This window comes from Neoarius graeffei, chromosome 23, assembly GCF_027579695.1.
Source record: "Neoarius graeffei isolate fNeoGra1 chromosome 23, fNeoGra1.pri, whole genome shotgun sequence".
NCBI lineage: Eukaryota > Metazoa > Chordata > Actinopteri > Siluriformes > Ariidae > Neoarius > Neoarius graeffei.
The window spans coordinates 11,181,675-11,196,320 of record NC_083591.1 but is presented as its reverse complement, the minus strand read 5'-3'; the positions used below and the strand labels follow the sequence as shown (position 1 = coordinate 11,196,320).

Sequence of the window (14,646 nt, the reverse complement as noted above, 5' to 3'; positions counted from 1 at the left end):
CTTATTCCTTTTCTATCATTTTTCTCCATCGAAGTGGAGGGAAAATCTAACGATAATGATTACATTTACTTGAGTACTATGTAGTTAAAATACGACACAAACCTCGATATAACACCATGTTTGTGGTGGTCGTGGAGCTGGATAGTTGCATAAACCAGATCTTTTGATAAATACACACTATCAGCTTATCAGTGACTCACCACATTTTCTAAGGCTGGTTACAGTACAGAAGAGAAAACCAACCTCAGGTCATCCATCCATCCACCCATCCATTATCTGTAGCCACTTATCCTGTTCTACAGGGTCGCAGGCAAGCTGGAGCCTATCCCAGCTGACTACGGGCGAGAGGCGGGGTACACCCTGGACAAGTCGCCAGGTTATCGCAGGGCTGACACAGAGACAAACAACCATTCACACTCACATTCACACCTACGGTCAATTTAGAGCCACCAGTTAACCTAACCTGCATGTCTTTGGACTGTGGAGGAAACCCACGCAGACACTGGGACCTCAGGTCATATGCCTATAAAATTAAGAATATTTTAAATAATCCACTGGAACTGGAAAAATAATTGAGTCGCACTGAAATTAGATGGAAACTGTTGAACAGTAATTTTTAAATGCCGTCATACCATTCTCAAAGAATGATTGGCAGCCGTTCTATCACATTCAGGTTTTGAACCATGCCATTGTAGCTCTGGCAGCATACTTAGGCTTGTTCTGCTGGAAAGTGAACCTCTAACCCAGTGTCAAATCTCGAACAGACTGAAACACGTTCTCTTTTAGGATTGCCCTGTATTTGTCTCCATTCATCTTGCTCTCAAGCCTGACCAGTTTCTCAGTCCTTACTGATGAAAAGTATCCCCACAATATGATGCTACCACCACCATGCTTTATGCAGGTGTCCTTAGAGTCGTCGTCTTCTTTTGGCTGCTCCTGAATAGGGGTCGTCACAGCGGATCTTTCGTATCCATTGCTCCCTGTCTTCCGCATCCTTCTCTACCACACCTGCCACTTTCATGTCCTCTCTCACCACACCCATGCATCTCCTCTTTGGCCTTCCTTGTTTTCGTGTGCCTGGCAGCTCCAACCTCAACATTCTCCTTCCAACATGCTCTGCATCTCTTCTCAGGATGTGCCCGTACCATCTCAGTCTCATCTCTCTTAGCTTAATTCCCAAGCTCTCCACATGTGCTGTTCCTCTGATGTGCTCGTTCCTTATCCTGTCCAACCTGGTCAATGCCATCACAAACCTTAACATCCTCAACTCCGTCACCTCCAACTTTGCCTCCTGTCTCTTTGTTAAGGGTATGGTCTCCAATCCATACATCACAGCTGGTCTCGCTACTTTCCTATCAGAAATGACTCCCAAAATCCTTCTCCAACTGCTCCACCCTGCCTGCACTCTCTCTCACCTCACTATCGCAGCCCCCATTTTCCTGCACAGTTAACCCCAGGTACTTGAATTCACCAATTTTCTTTACGACTACTCCTTGTATCCTTGTATTCTGTTTTGCTTCTGCTAACCTTCATTCCAATGCATACCTCCATCTCTCCAAACCCAGCTCAACCTCCTTTCTACTTTCACCACATATCACAATATCATCCGCAAACATGTTCCATGGTGACTCTTGCCTCACTTCGTCCGTCAAGCTATCCATCACTATGGCAAACAAGAAAGGACTCAAAGCAGATGGAGTCCCACCTTCACCTTGAACCATTCAGTTGTTCCAACTGCACACCTCACTGCTGTTTCACTGTTCTCGTACATGTCTTGCACCACTAATATACTTCTCATTCACTCCACTCTTTCTCATACAATACCATAACTCATCTCTCGGCACTCTATAGTATGCCTTCTCCAGGTCTACAAACACACAATGTAGCTTTCTCTGGCCTTCTCCATTAACATTCTTAAAGCAAAAATTGCATCCAACGTGCTCTTCCTTGGCATAAACCCGTACTGTTCTTCACAGATTGAGAAGAGAGGTAGCAGTCTCCAATACCCTTTCCCATAGCTTCATGGTAAGGCTCATCAATTTTATTCCTCTATAATTACTGCAGCTCTGTACATCTCCCTTATTCTTGTATATTGGGACTAGCACATTTTCTCCATTCATTTGGCATTTTCTCATTCTCTAGGATCTTATTAAACAATGTGGGTGTTCTTAGAGTGATGGGCTGTATTGAGTTTCCACCAAATGTAGTGATGTGCCTCCGCAGACCAGAGAACATCTCATCTCATCTGTAGCCGCTTTATCCTGTTCTACAGGATCGCAGGTAAGCTGGAGCCTATCCCAGCTGACTACGGGCGAAAGGCGGGGTACACCCTGGACAAGTCGCCAGGTCATCACAGGGCTGACACATAGACACAGACAACCATTCACACTCACATTCACACCTACAGTCAATTTAGAGTCACCAGTTAACCTAACCTGCATGTCTTTGGACTGTGGGGGAAACCGGAGCACCCGGAAGAAACCCACGCGGACACGGGGAGAACATGCAAACTCCGCACAGAAAGGCCCTCGCCGGCCACGGGGCTCGAACCCGGACCTTCTTGTTGGGAGGCGACAGCGCTAACCACTACACCACCGTGCCGCCCTACCAGAGAACATTTTTTCTACATATTTGTTCTCTCCAACTGGCAAACACAATGGTTCAAATGGATTGTCTTTATTCCATAAAGCCATGGCAGGGAAACTAACTAGGCTGAAATGGCCGAGTTAGAACCCTGCATGGGTGCTACCAGGGATCCCGGTCCAGTGAAAAGACATCACCTCTACCTCCCACCACCACCACAGGCCATGCTAACCCTAAAAATATAACACTGTGCAGACATGCATGCAAAATTCTGCATACAGTGGAACTCACGATTTGATGCAAGACTGATACCCTCTATAAGAAATGTGCAAAAGGCCATCTTTTACGGTATAAATGTAATTTAGCCTCGAACCAGGCAGGGAAAACTGATTTAATATGAACTGCTTACTATATGTTTTAATAACTAACCCTTGATTAATACTTTCCTTGAACTTTGTCCCATACTTCATAGCTCCTTGGCCTCAATGATGTTGCTTGTGTTGGTATATTGTGCAGCAAACTTTAGGCCCATAAAGGAGCAGGTGTATTTATATTGAAATCAAACTTTAATGATGACAGTTTAATGGGCTGAAAGTGGACACCAAAGTGCAACCACTTATGTGACTTCTGCTGACACACCAAAGAAAGAAAGGACAACTTTATTCATTACACACTTGTGAAATTCCTCTGCAACACACACATACCCAGAGCAGTAGGCAGCCATGCCAAGAGCACCCGGGGAGCAGTTGGGAGTTAGGTGCCTCGCTCAAGGGCACCTCAGCCCAAGGCCACCTCAGCCCAAGGCCATCCCATATTAACCTAACTGCATGTCTTTGGACTGTGGGGGAAACCGGAGGACCCAGAGGAAACCCACGCAGACATGGGGAGAACATGCAAACTCCACAGAGAAAGGCCCTTGCCGGCCGGTGGGCTCGAACCCAGCACCTACTTGCTGTGAGGCGACAGTGCTAACCACTTACACCACCGTGCTGCTATTTAAGGTTTTCATTGTAAAGGGAGTGAACACAGTCACACACCCCACCAAAAGAGTATACTGCCAAATCAAGAGAGCCATGCCACTGGAATTCTCATTGTTCTCACAGTCACCTTTCCATTTGAAACAAACTGGAGCATGTTCGTCATTTTATTTGTTACTTTGGCAAAGGAGTATTTAACGGTGGTGTAGCGGTTAGCACCGTTGCCTCACAGCAAAAAGGTTCCGGGTTCAAGTCCAGTGGCCGATGGGGGCCTTTCTGTGTGGAGTTTGCATGTTCTCACCCCGTCTGCATAGGTTTCCTCCAGGTCCTCCGGTTTTCCCCACAGTCCAAAGACCTGCAGGTGGCTCTAAATTGACTAGGTGTGATTGGTTGTGTCTCTCTGTGTATCAGCCTTGTCATGAATTGGTGATGTGTCCAGGGTATACCCCACCTCTCGCCCATAGTCAGCTGGAATAGGCAAACTATAAGCTCTAGCTTACCCTGCACAGAATAAGTGGTTATGGATAATGGATGGATGGGAGAGTATTTAGTCAAAGATGCTTTAAAAAAAAAAATCCATGCATTCATAGTCAGCACAGGGCCAAGGGAGATCACCCCATACATCAACCACTGTGATGCCTCTCTCCATCATTGGCTTTGGGTATTGGGTGGTTGACATGACGTGTGATTTTAGTGTAACAGTGTAAATACTTACTAAAATGTGTTTTTCCTTCCAAAATACTAAGTAAATGAAGAAAATTACAGTATTTCATGTTGTACATTTACTTTTGGATGAAAAACTATTTTTTGTTCATGTTTATTTTAAGGTTATGCCAAATGTCCTGCAGCATGACTAACACGAATGAGATATGAAATATAAACAGCTATAAAATAAACCAGCAACATTTGGTATAATTCATAAAAGCTTTGGCATTGGGGGCGTTGTGGCTCAGGCGCCATACCATAAATCCGGGGACCCAGGTTCGATTCCGACCTGAGGTAATTTCCCGATCCCTCCCTGTCTCTCTCTCCCGCTCATTTCCTGTCCTGTCTCTACACTGTCCTATCCAATAAAAGGTGAAAAAAAGCCCCCAAAAAATCTTTAAAAAAAAAAAAAAAAAAAAAAAAAAGCGCTTTGGCATTATTTTCAAATATTAGCTAATTAAAAAAAAGGTTTTGACTTGCAAAAACATTATACAGTAATATTTACAAGTTAAATTTTGTAACATAAATGCCGTCCTGCGGCGTGACATGGAAGTTCAGGTTTTTTGAACAGACAGTTGCATGGACAGCTGTAGGGGTCTTCAAAGCTGAACCCCTACCAGGAAGTAACTCCGTTATTGGGGAGTGCTGTGAAGTTTGAAAGGTGAGTATTAAGAGATTAATATTTCTACAGATTTCAATGTTTCTGTTAGACAATGTATGTGTCTATTTCTGGTGTCCTGTAGTGCGACAGCTCTTATTTAAGAAAATAATGTTTAAAAAATTTTTTTATATATATATATATATATATATATATATATATATATATATATATATAGCTGGATAGTACAGTGGTAATGCTCACTGACTACGACGCAGGAGATCGGGGTTCGAATCCCGGTCGGGGCAAAACATCATCCAGTAAGGGTTCTTAGGCAAAAACCCCTCATGATATATCAGCCTACCTCAGGAATGAGTGAAAACATAACTGATAGAGTCATACCGGCTCAGACGTCGCCCGGGTCAACAAGGTCTGCGTCAGTTGCTAGGGAACCAGGGCAAACTGATGAGAAATGGGCTACTGGAACAAGACATCGATGGACGAGGACAGAAAATACGGATTTGCTGGAATGCTACTATACAAGCAATCCCAGAGAGAGGGGATACATGCAGAGAATGTGGGACCATTGGATACTTCGAAACCCACAATCAAGGCTAACAAAGAAACAGCTATTAGCCCAGTGTTCCAACATCCATAATCGAAATCTGCTATCACAACTAGAGATTAATGAAATACAACAACGATGCTACGGCAAGGGGGAGCCAGGAAGACAGGTCAGCGGGGAGATGTCATCATCCCCACAACCAGAGATTGGGTACCAAGCCCCAACAGCTAACAGCCTCAACACAAGAGCTGCTGACCTGAGAAGGAAGATCGTGACCCAACTGGAAACCTGGAGCCCCCGACGAATACCGAAGCTGAGTTGCCAAGTACCTTCAGAAGATCTACTAGTAGATGTGAATGCTGCTCTGAAGACAATCTCCACAAGAACCATCACTGAGACCAACAAGCTGATACACAGTACAGCAGCAGTAATCATGGAGATGCTTGGACACAAGGTGGGCTCGGGACATAAACAGTATCCACCATGGAAGAGACGATTAGAGGCCAAGATAAAGGCAGCAAGGAGAGAAGTTAGCCAGCTAGCTGAACTACAGAAAGGGAACATGGTGAATAAAGGGGCGCCCAGGAAGTACAACTCACTCTCCATACCAGAGGCACTCGAAACTGCCAAACAGCGACTAACAGCTCTGGCCACCCGGTTGAGGAGATACACCAAGGAAGGAGAGGCCAGGAGAATAAACAAGCTGTTCTCCACTGAACCAGCCAAGGTGTACTCTCAATGGCAGGGGAACAACAACCGGTCAGACCCACCAAGAGCTGAGGTGGAAAAATACTGGAAAGGCATCACACAACACCGATGCCCAATGGTTAGTGGACCTAAGAGCTGACCACAGCAACCTCCCAGAACAAGAACCAGTAACCATCTCAATGGCAGACGTCCAAGAAAGAGTGTCAAAGATGAAGAGCTGGACAGCACCAGGCCCCGATATGATCCATACGTACTGGCTGAAGAAGCTAACTGCACTCCATGAACGCCTAGCAGCACAGATGAACCAGCTGCTGAGGGATGGAACCCATCCAGAATGGCTAACCCAAGGCAGGACAGTCCTAATCATGAAGGACCCCCAGAAGGGACCCATCCCATCCAACTACCGGCCAATTACCTGTCTCTGCACAACATGGAAGGCCCTGTCAGGCATCATTGCGGCAAAAATGAGTAAGCATGTGGCTCAATACATGAGCGAGGCACAGAAAGAAATTGGCAGTAACACCAGAGGAGCCAAGCACCAGCTACTGGCCGATAGAACAGTCGCCCGAGACTGTAAGAAGAGACAGACCAACCTGTGCACTGCCTGGATTGACTACAAGAAAGCCTACGACTCAATGCCACACACATGGATACTGGAATGTCTGGAACTGTATAAGATCAACAGGAACCTAAGGACCTTCATACAGAACTCAATGGAAATGTGGAAGACAACCCTAGAGGCCAACTCAAAACCCATTGCCCAAGTCAACATCAAGTGCGGCATATACCAAGGAGATGCGCTATCACCACTGCTGTTCTGCATAGGCCTGAACCCCCTCAGTCAGATCATCACGAAGAGCGGCTACGGGTACCGATTCCGTAGTGGGGCAACAATCAGCCACCTACTCTACATGGATGACATCAAGCTGTATGCCAGGAATGAGCGAGAAATAGACTCGCTGATCCACACCACCCGGATCTACAGCGATGACATAGGGATGTCATTCGGATTGGACAAGTGTGGCCGGATGGTCTCAAAGAGAGGCAAGATGATCCGGACTGAAGGGATTGACCTACCAGAGGGCAACATAGGTGATATCCAAGACAGCTACAAGTACCTTGGCATCCCACAGGCTAATGGAAACCATGAAGAGGCCACAAGGAAGTCAACCACAGCCAAATACCTCCAGAGAGTAAGGCAGGTCCTGAAAAGCCAGCTGAATGGTAAAAACAAGGTCCGAGCCATCAACATGTACGCACTACCAGTCATCAGATACCCCGCTGGTATCATAAACTGGCCAAAGGAGGAGATAGAAGCCACAGATATCAAGACTAGAAAGCTCCTCACCATGCATGGAGGGTTCCACCCCAAGTCCAGCACCCTGAGACTATACACTAAGCGGAAAGAGGGAGGCCGAGGGCTAGTGAGCGTCAAGACCACGGTCCAGGATGAAACATCGAAAATCCGAGAATACATCAGAAAGATGGCCCCAAAGGATGAACTGCTAAGTGAATGTCTCAGGCAGCAGAACCCTGATGAGAGTGCAGAGGAGGAGGAGGAACAGACAACCTGGAGAGACAAACCCCTACATGGCATGTACCACCGTCAGATAGAGGAAGTGGCTGATATCAAGAAATCCTACCAGTGGCTGGATAATGCAGGACTGACAGACAGCACAGAGGCACTAATCATGGCAGCACAAGAACAGGCCATAAGCACAAAAGCCATAGAGGCCAGGATCTACCAGAGTAGATCAGACCCAAGATGCAGACTGTGCAAAGAAGCCCCTGAAACAGTCCAGCACATAGTAGCAGGGTGTAAGATGCTAGCTGGATCAGCGTACATGGAGAGGCACAACCAAGTGGCTGGGATAGTATACAGGAACATCTGCAACCAGTATGGAATAGAAATACCCAAGTCCCAATGGGCCATACCACAGAAGGTGGCTGAGAACAACAGGGCCAAGATTCTGTGGGACTTCAGCTTCCAGACTGACAAACAGATCCTGGCTAACCAACCGGACATAGTGGTGGTGGACAAAGAGCAGAAGAAGGTGGTGGTGATAGATGTGGCGATCCCAGCTGACGCCAACATCAGGAAGAAGGAACATGAGAAACTTGAGAAGTATCAAGGGTTGAAAGAGCAGCTGGAACGGATGTGGAAGGTCAAGGGTTGCGTGGTCCCCGTGGTAGTGGGGGCACTTGGGGCAGTAACCCCCAAACTGGGAGAGTGGCTCCAGCAAATCCCAGGAACAACATCTGAAGCCTCAGTCCAGAAGAGCGCAGTCCTAGGAACATCGAAGATACTGCGCAGAACCCTCAAACTCCCAGGCCTCTGGTAGAGGACCCGAGCTTGAGGATGACATGGATACCACCCCCCCGCCGGGGGTGAGAAGGAGATTTTTATATATATATATATATATATATATATATATATATATATATATATATATATATATATAAAAACATAAAAAGGTAAAAACAATATTATTATTCAGTTAGCATTAGCTCCAAGGTCAGTCATGTATAGTAAGGGATCAAAATGGCCACAATGCTGTTAATGTCCTGTGGTGTGATCGTCCTGTCCTGTAGTGTGACATGCTTAAGGCAAATGTATTTCAAGCTCTTGTCCTGTTATTTTAAAAATTAAAACGTATGATGTATTTGTATTCATGTTTATTGTATATGGAAGGCCAACAATCTCTGATACTTGCTTTTAAAATGCTTTTATGATTTGTTTAGGAATGAGCAAAGAAAGGTCAAGAAGGTACCAGGAGAGGTGAAATCAGGATGAAGCGAGGCCTGAGGAGATCCTTAGGGAGAGAAGAAGAGAGTAAATAAGTTAATATAGGGAAAGGATGTTAGTGAGGGAGTTTAAATCTGAATTCATATAAATGCTCATATCAAAACTTGCCTGGATGTAACAGTTGTTTGTTTTATCAACAGATATCAAGAAAAGGAGAAATTAAGCCTCGAAATACAAGTTCACTCCCGAAACAAAAGCGAGACAGACTTCGTGAGGTATGGAGGAATACAAAAACAAAAAAACAAAGATGAAAAAGGACCTGGCGGCGATCTTGGATGAAACGCCTCCATCACCTGAACAACTTGATGTGTATTCACTGCACTTTTTGTTCAAAATCAATTACTAATAAAACAAACGTTAATATGTTATATTTTAAACTCATGTGATGATATAAATGCAAATCACTTTATAAGTTATTAAAGAAAATTGCCACTTATGACCGAACTGTGCTTCACTTCGTCCTGTGGCGTGACATCACTTAAAATGGAATTAAATGCCTTTTAATTAAGTTAATTCATTTTTATCATGATGTACCTGTAAAACATTGCATAATTTAACCATCATAAGAAAACCAAACAGAACAGTAAGATTTTTTTTTTTTTTGCATTTTACAAAATATTTCCATGGGAGTGAGAGAAGGTAAGGAATCGAAGTAAGGAGTGAACTGAAAAACAGCTGTCGAAAATAGCTGTATCCTGGATTTCAATGATGACTTTTACCCCTTTTCCACCAAATCAGTTCCAGGGCTGGTTCGGGGCTGGTGCTGGTTCACAACTCGTTCAACTTGTGAGCCAGCTGAGAACCAGTTTGCTTTTCCATAGCTCGGGGTGCTAAGGGGAGCCACGTCATTACGTCGCTGTATACGTCAGTTACGTCGCTGCGTTTGCATAAACCTTGGCGCGAATATCGAAGCAAAAACAACACGGAAGAAGCAGCAGCAGCAACAATAATAATAATGGATGACTTTGCGTTTGGACAGCTGCTGCTTCTCGTCGCTTAAAAATGGCGATCTTTCGCGGTCTTGCTATTGTTGTTGGTCTTAACAACTCCGCCCCCCCGCTGACGTAAGCGGTTCTTTCCTCTGGCCCAGCAGAGAGTTGGTGCTAGCCTGGAACCGGTTTTTCTGGCCCCAGAGCCAGTTCTTTGTCAGTGGAAACAGAAAACCCGGTTCTAAACTAAGCACTGGCCCCGAACCAGCCCTGGAACTGCTTTGGTGGAAAACGGGCATTTGAGAAAGGGCTTCTTAAACTTTAACATACGTCATCTGCAGTTGAAATCAGCAATATATGTATATTTTATCTTTACTGTAATATGATGTCACGCCGCAGGACATTGTGTGTCTGTGGTTGTGAAAAAGGTTTAGAACATAGCAGAAAGAGGGGGGAATTCTATAAAACACTAACAGTTTAAAAAACTTAAGCCTTTGAACATTAGAATTTCATACATTTTGTGTGAAAATTGGAACAAAAAAAAAAAAAAAACCCTGTTTCACCTCTATTTGTCAAGTACCCTATTACTGATATAGCCCTATTTGACTTGTACACAATTTTCCTCAGACCTATACTCAACAAAAATAAAAACTTTACACTCGTTTCAAAGTCAATAATTTGAACATTTTGGAAAATAGGTTTGAAATAACGATTGTATTCAATTATCTTGTCATTAAAGATGCTATTGCATACAGATCATGTTTGTCATGGAATCGGTTCCACCGGAAACGCGACGACAATGTCCATGATCAAAAACTGAGAGTCACAACTTAATGAAATCATGTCAATATCGGGTGTGTCCTCCATGGGCGTTCACAACTGCGATACAACGTCTCCTCATGGATTGGATGATGCGTCTGAACACAGCTTGGGGAATGCGCCGCCATATTTGTACCAACATGGCACCAAGCTCCTGCAAGTTCTGTGGAGGGTTCCTTACGGTCAGCTGTGGTGCCAGTTTGATGGAGACGTGTCTGGAGATTATGGATGGTCTGTCGACTGCATCCCATAACCCTTGCAACGTCAGTGACGGATGTTCCCGTATTCAGCATGCCAATGGCATGTTCACGCTGAATGTTTGACAGTCGTGGCATTGCAAATTAACGAATAATTAACCATAAAACCTTGTTTTTCTGAGATGACACTCTACTCTGCTACCGTGAGATCAATTGCACGTGTATCAATAGGTCACGTCACTTGTGTCACGTGGAAACGTGATTTTAGCGTGCAGTGCTCTCGCATGTGCTACGTAGGCCCGACCAGTAGAATGAATGTGTGACGTAATGCCCTTGACAATGCATTTAACCATAATCACAACAAGAACTCTTTCAAGAAAAGTTTCTAAACACTATTTGAAAAATAATGAGTGTCAAGTTTTTATTTTTGCTGAGTATATTTCAGGATCCATTTTGTCCATCAGACCATCAAAATTATATTAAAAGTACACAAACTGTGCTGCAAAAACATGACACATTTAAACTGGAAGAGTAGCCAAATGCACCTTAAATGTAAACCAGGACTTTCCGTTGTAGAGGAAGGCTAGTTCTCGAGGAAGCAGACAGCACCGGAGCCAGATGATGGAGTACATCATTCGCAGAATTTGTTTTCTCCTGAGAGCATACATGGCCTGTGTACTAGAAGCTCTGGAGTTCAGGATTCTCTCCGATTGCTTGGCAAGAGTTCCAGGGCCAAGGAGGAAGAACAGCTGTATTATAATGGCATTTACCCTCACTGAACGTCAATGAGTGATGTTCAGTTCAACCACCCGGAATGGGCCAAAAAAACTGATCAATGATTTGATCATGGCATGATTGGTGCCACACCAGCTGCAACAGCAGAAAACCACATCAGGTTCCAATTCTGTTGGCCAAGAACAGAATGCTGAGGCTGTAGTAGTATAGAGCGCGTGCACGTGACATCACGTGATATTTGTTTATCTGCCATCTTGGACGGCATGGCCACGCATAGAACTTAGACAAACCCATTCTAATTATCAAGTGTGTGGGAGTAGATCTTTCGAGAATGGTTACATCTTGTTCAGCATTTGGTTGTACCAATAGACAGGGCCAAAAGGAGGGCCTGTCATTTTATAGATTCCCCGCAGACGAGGAGAGACGCGCAAAATGGGTGTCCGCTGTGCGAAGAGAAAACTGGTACCCCAGTTCTACCAGCCGAATTTGTAGTGAACACTTCATATCAGGTAGGTGTAATCTTCTAATTCAGTACTCCTAGTACATCTGTTAAGTTGATTTTCGGCTTGAATGATAACTGCATAGTCGGTGATTTGTGATTTTTTTTTCAGACAAAAACATACATATTTACAACCCTGTCATTATCTGGAACTGAGTTTAGATTTCGAACATTCTTACGATAAAACGTCCTGCATAGTCTCTTCATGATAAATGTCTTAATGCCACTTACCCGTGAGGTTATCAAGTAGACATTCTTCTTCGGAACCTTCCAGAGGTATAGTTGGGATACCCATCCCGCAACAAAATATTTATAAGCTTCCAGGCTCTTGTAAGCTTTGAGGGCTTTGCCAGTGTAACACGATTCACGATTAAGAAGAAAATTGTAAATGTCGTGGTAGGCCAGATTGGGCAAATCGCCGGCACCGCAGCTCTGAATTTCCCTGAACAAGGATTGCGGCAAGTGGTACGGATCTGCAATCCCCAACCTGGAACACTTTTCCACGTAACGCTGCCTCACGTCACCTTCAAGATGCTGAACAAACTTAGACAAAGTTATCGCGCGATGTAGATGGGGTATTTTCCGAATTTTCTTGGGGATTACTCCCTGGATCCATTACGCTCGCGCAAGGTAAACAATCCTGAAGCCATCCAATATGGCGGAGTAAACACCGACAGGTCACGTGAGTGCACATCCTCTATAGTATACAAGCTTGGCAACTATCGGAAGGAGAACTCAATAAAGTGGAAGTAATCTGGCATAGTTTCCTCAGGAAGATGGTAAAAGGGGCATTTGAAAGGAAGGAAGAATGCACCTAGCCACAGGCAATCAATAAACGCAGACACCGAAAGTCGCAATGAAACACCCTTGGACTGGAGCTTTAAGTTTTCTAATGAAAAACTATGTAAGCTCACAAAGACCCGTCCAATACGCAATTTCTGCCTTATTCAACAGCTTAAAGGTGGAGTACGATATTTTGGAATAACGGTTCCTGCAAGCCATATTTTGAAAAGAAACTCGCCATGCTCCCTCCCCCCACTTCTCCACCCCTCCCCCCACTTCTCCACCCCTCCTCCCACGTCTCCACCCCCCTCCCTACCCGTGCCTGCAAAGAATGTTGCCAAAACCATGTTTATGTGAACATAATGGTACTTACAGGTCAGAGCCTGAGAGTGAATCCGAACGAATCGTGGATACGGGAGGAGGAGGTGGTTTCAAAAACCCATGCTTCATTGGTGTCGAAATTTCAAAAAATTATATCAAATTGTTGTAATTAATGGCACATTTTTTTAAAGATCAAGTAGAAGAAAAAAAAAATATGGAATCACTCAATGATGAGGAAAAAATTATGGAATCAAGCTATAACTTGCATTTCTAAAACAAATATCCGCACAAACCTAAATGTGCAAATTAGTCTGCAGTTAAGAGAGACTGCTTGTAGACCTGAATGAGCTGTTGCACCTGGCTGATTGACAGAAAACATGGCCCCAACAAGAGAGCTGTCAGTTGAAACAATGGAAAGGATTATAAGGGTGTTTTCACACCTGGTCCCCTTTAAAAGGAACCAGACTCAGTCCTCTTTAAGGCTACATCCACACGACAACGGCAACGAGATGTTATTTAAAAATATATCGCGTCCAAATGGGCAACGATCAGTAAAATATCAGGTCCATATGGCAACGCAACGCTTGCTGAAAATGATGCAATACACATGCCACACCTCTAGGGGCGCTGTAAGACGGTCCCTTCGGAGACACCAGAACAATAGAAGTAAGGACGCATGCGCATAAACTATTATGCGCGAGACTTCATATTAGCCACAAAGTCAGAAAAATCTGTTTGTAAAATTACATTATAATGACCAAATACAATGAAAAGTATTTTTCCAGTCTCACCTGTGAAAGGTAATCCCATGTGATCTCGTTTGGACGGCAAACCTGTTGGTACAGTTAAAAGCAGCGCATGAATCTTTATTCTCCGCTTTGACCTATCCAATATGGCGGCGAGGATGACGCATGTTTCTACGCGGAAGGCGGCGTCTTTAATGGTCCGGAATAAATTGAATGCTACACGTTGATGGATTAATAATTTGCTCCTCTACGCCCTTTTTGAGGAATGTATTGTAGGACTAAAACCAACATCTGAAGAGGTGAGATCGCTCCTTTTTTCCCTATTTTTGCTGGCGGGATTGACTCTGCCCTAAGGGCAGAGTCAGTCTCTCTCTCTCTCTCTCTTTGCACCATTACACAATAAATATTCACAGTGAAAATATTTTGTAAGCGCGTTTCATGAACCAAGTTATAGGATTTGTTGACAACTCGCATCGCATCGCAATGAGATCATCATTGGCACTACTGGTGTTAAGAATCAGACCATTTCATAAATGAATATTTTGCTGTAGAGCTGCAGTGTTTGTACAATTGCATGTTTTTGCTTCACTATTACTGTCACTATTCTGCTTCTTGCATTACTACTGTGAACTAACACTGAACATAATAATAATAATAATAATAATAATATCCAAG

At 44.2% G+C, this 14,646-nt stretch overlaps 1 protein-coding gene across 1 annotated transcript in view; it reads right to left on the bottom strand.

Moving 5' to 3' along the window:
• rbp2a (retinol binding protein 2a, cellular) overlaps window positions 1-8,934 on the bottom strand; it is a 29,472-nt gene extending 20,538 nt beyond the window's left edge. Inside the window, exon 1 of the mRNA XM_060905750.1 lies at window positions 8,908-8,934. The gene's annotated coding sequence lies outside the window, so the exon portion shown is untranslated. The remainder of the gene's footprint in view (window positions 1-8,907) is intronic.
• Between the last annotated feature and the right edge of the window lie 5,712 nt (window positions 8,935-14,646).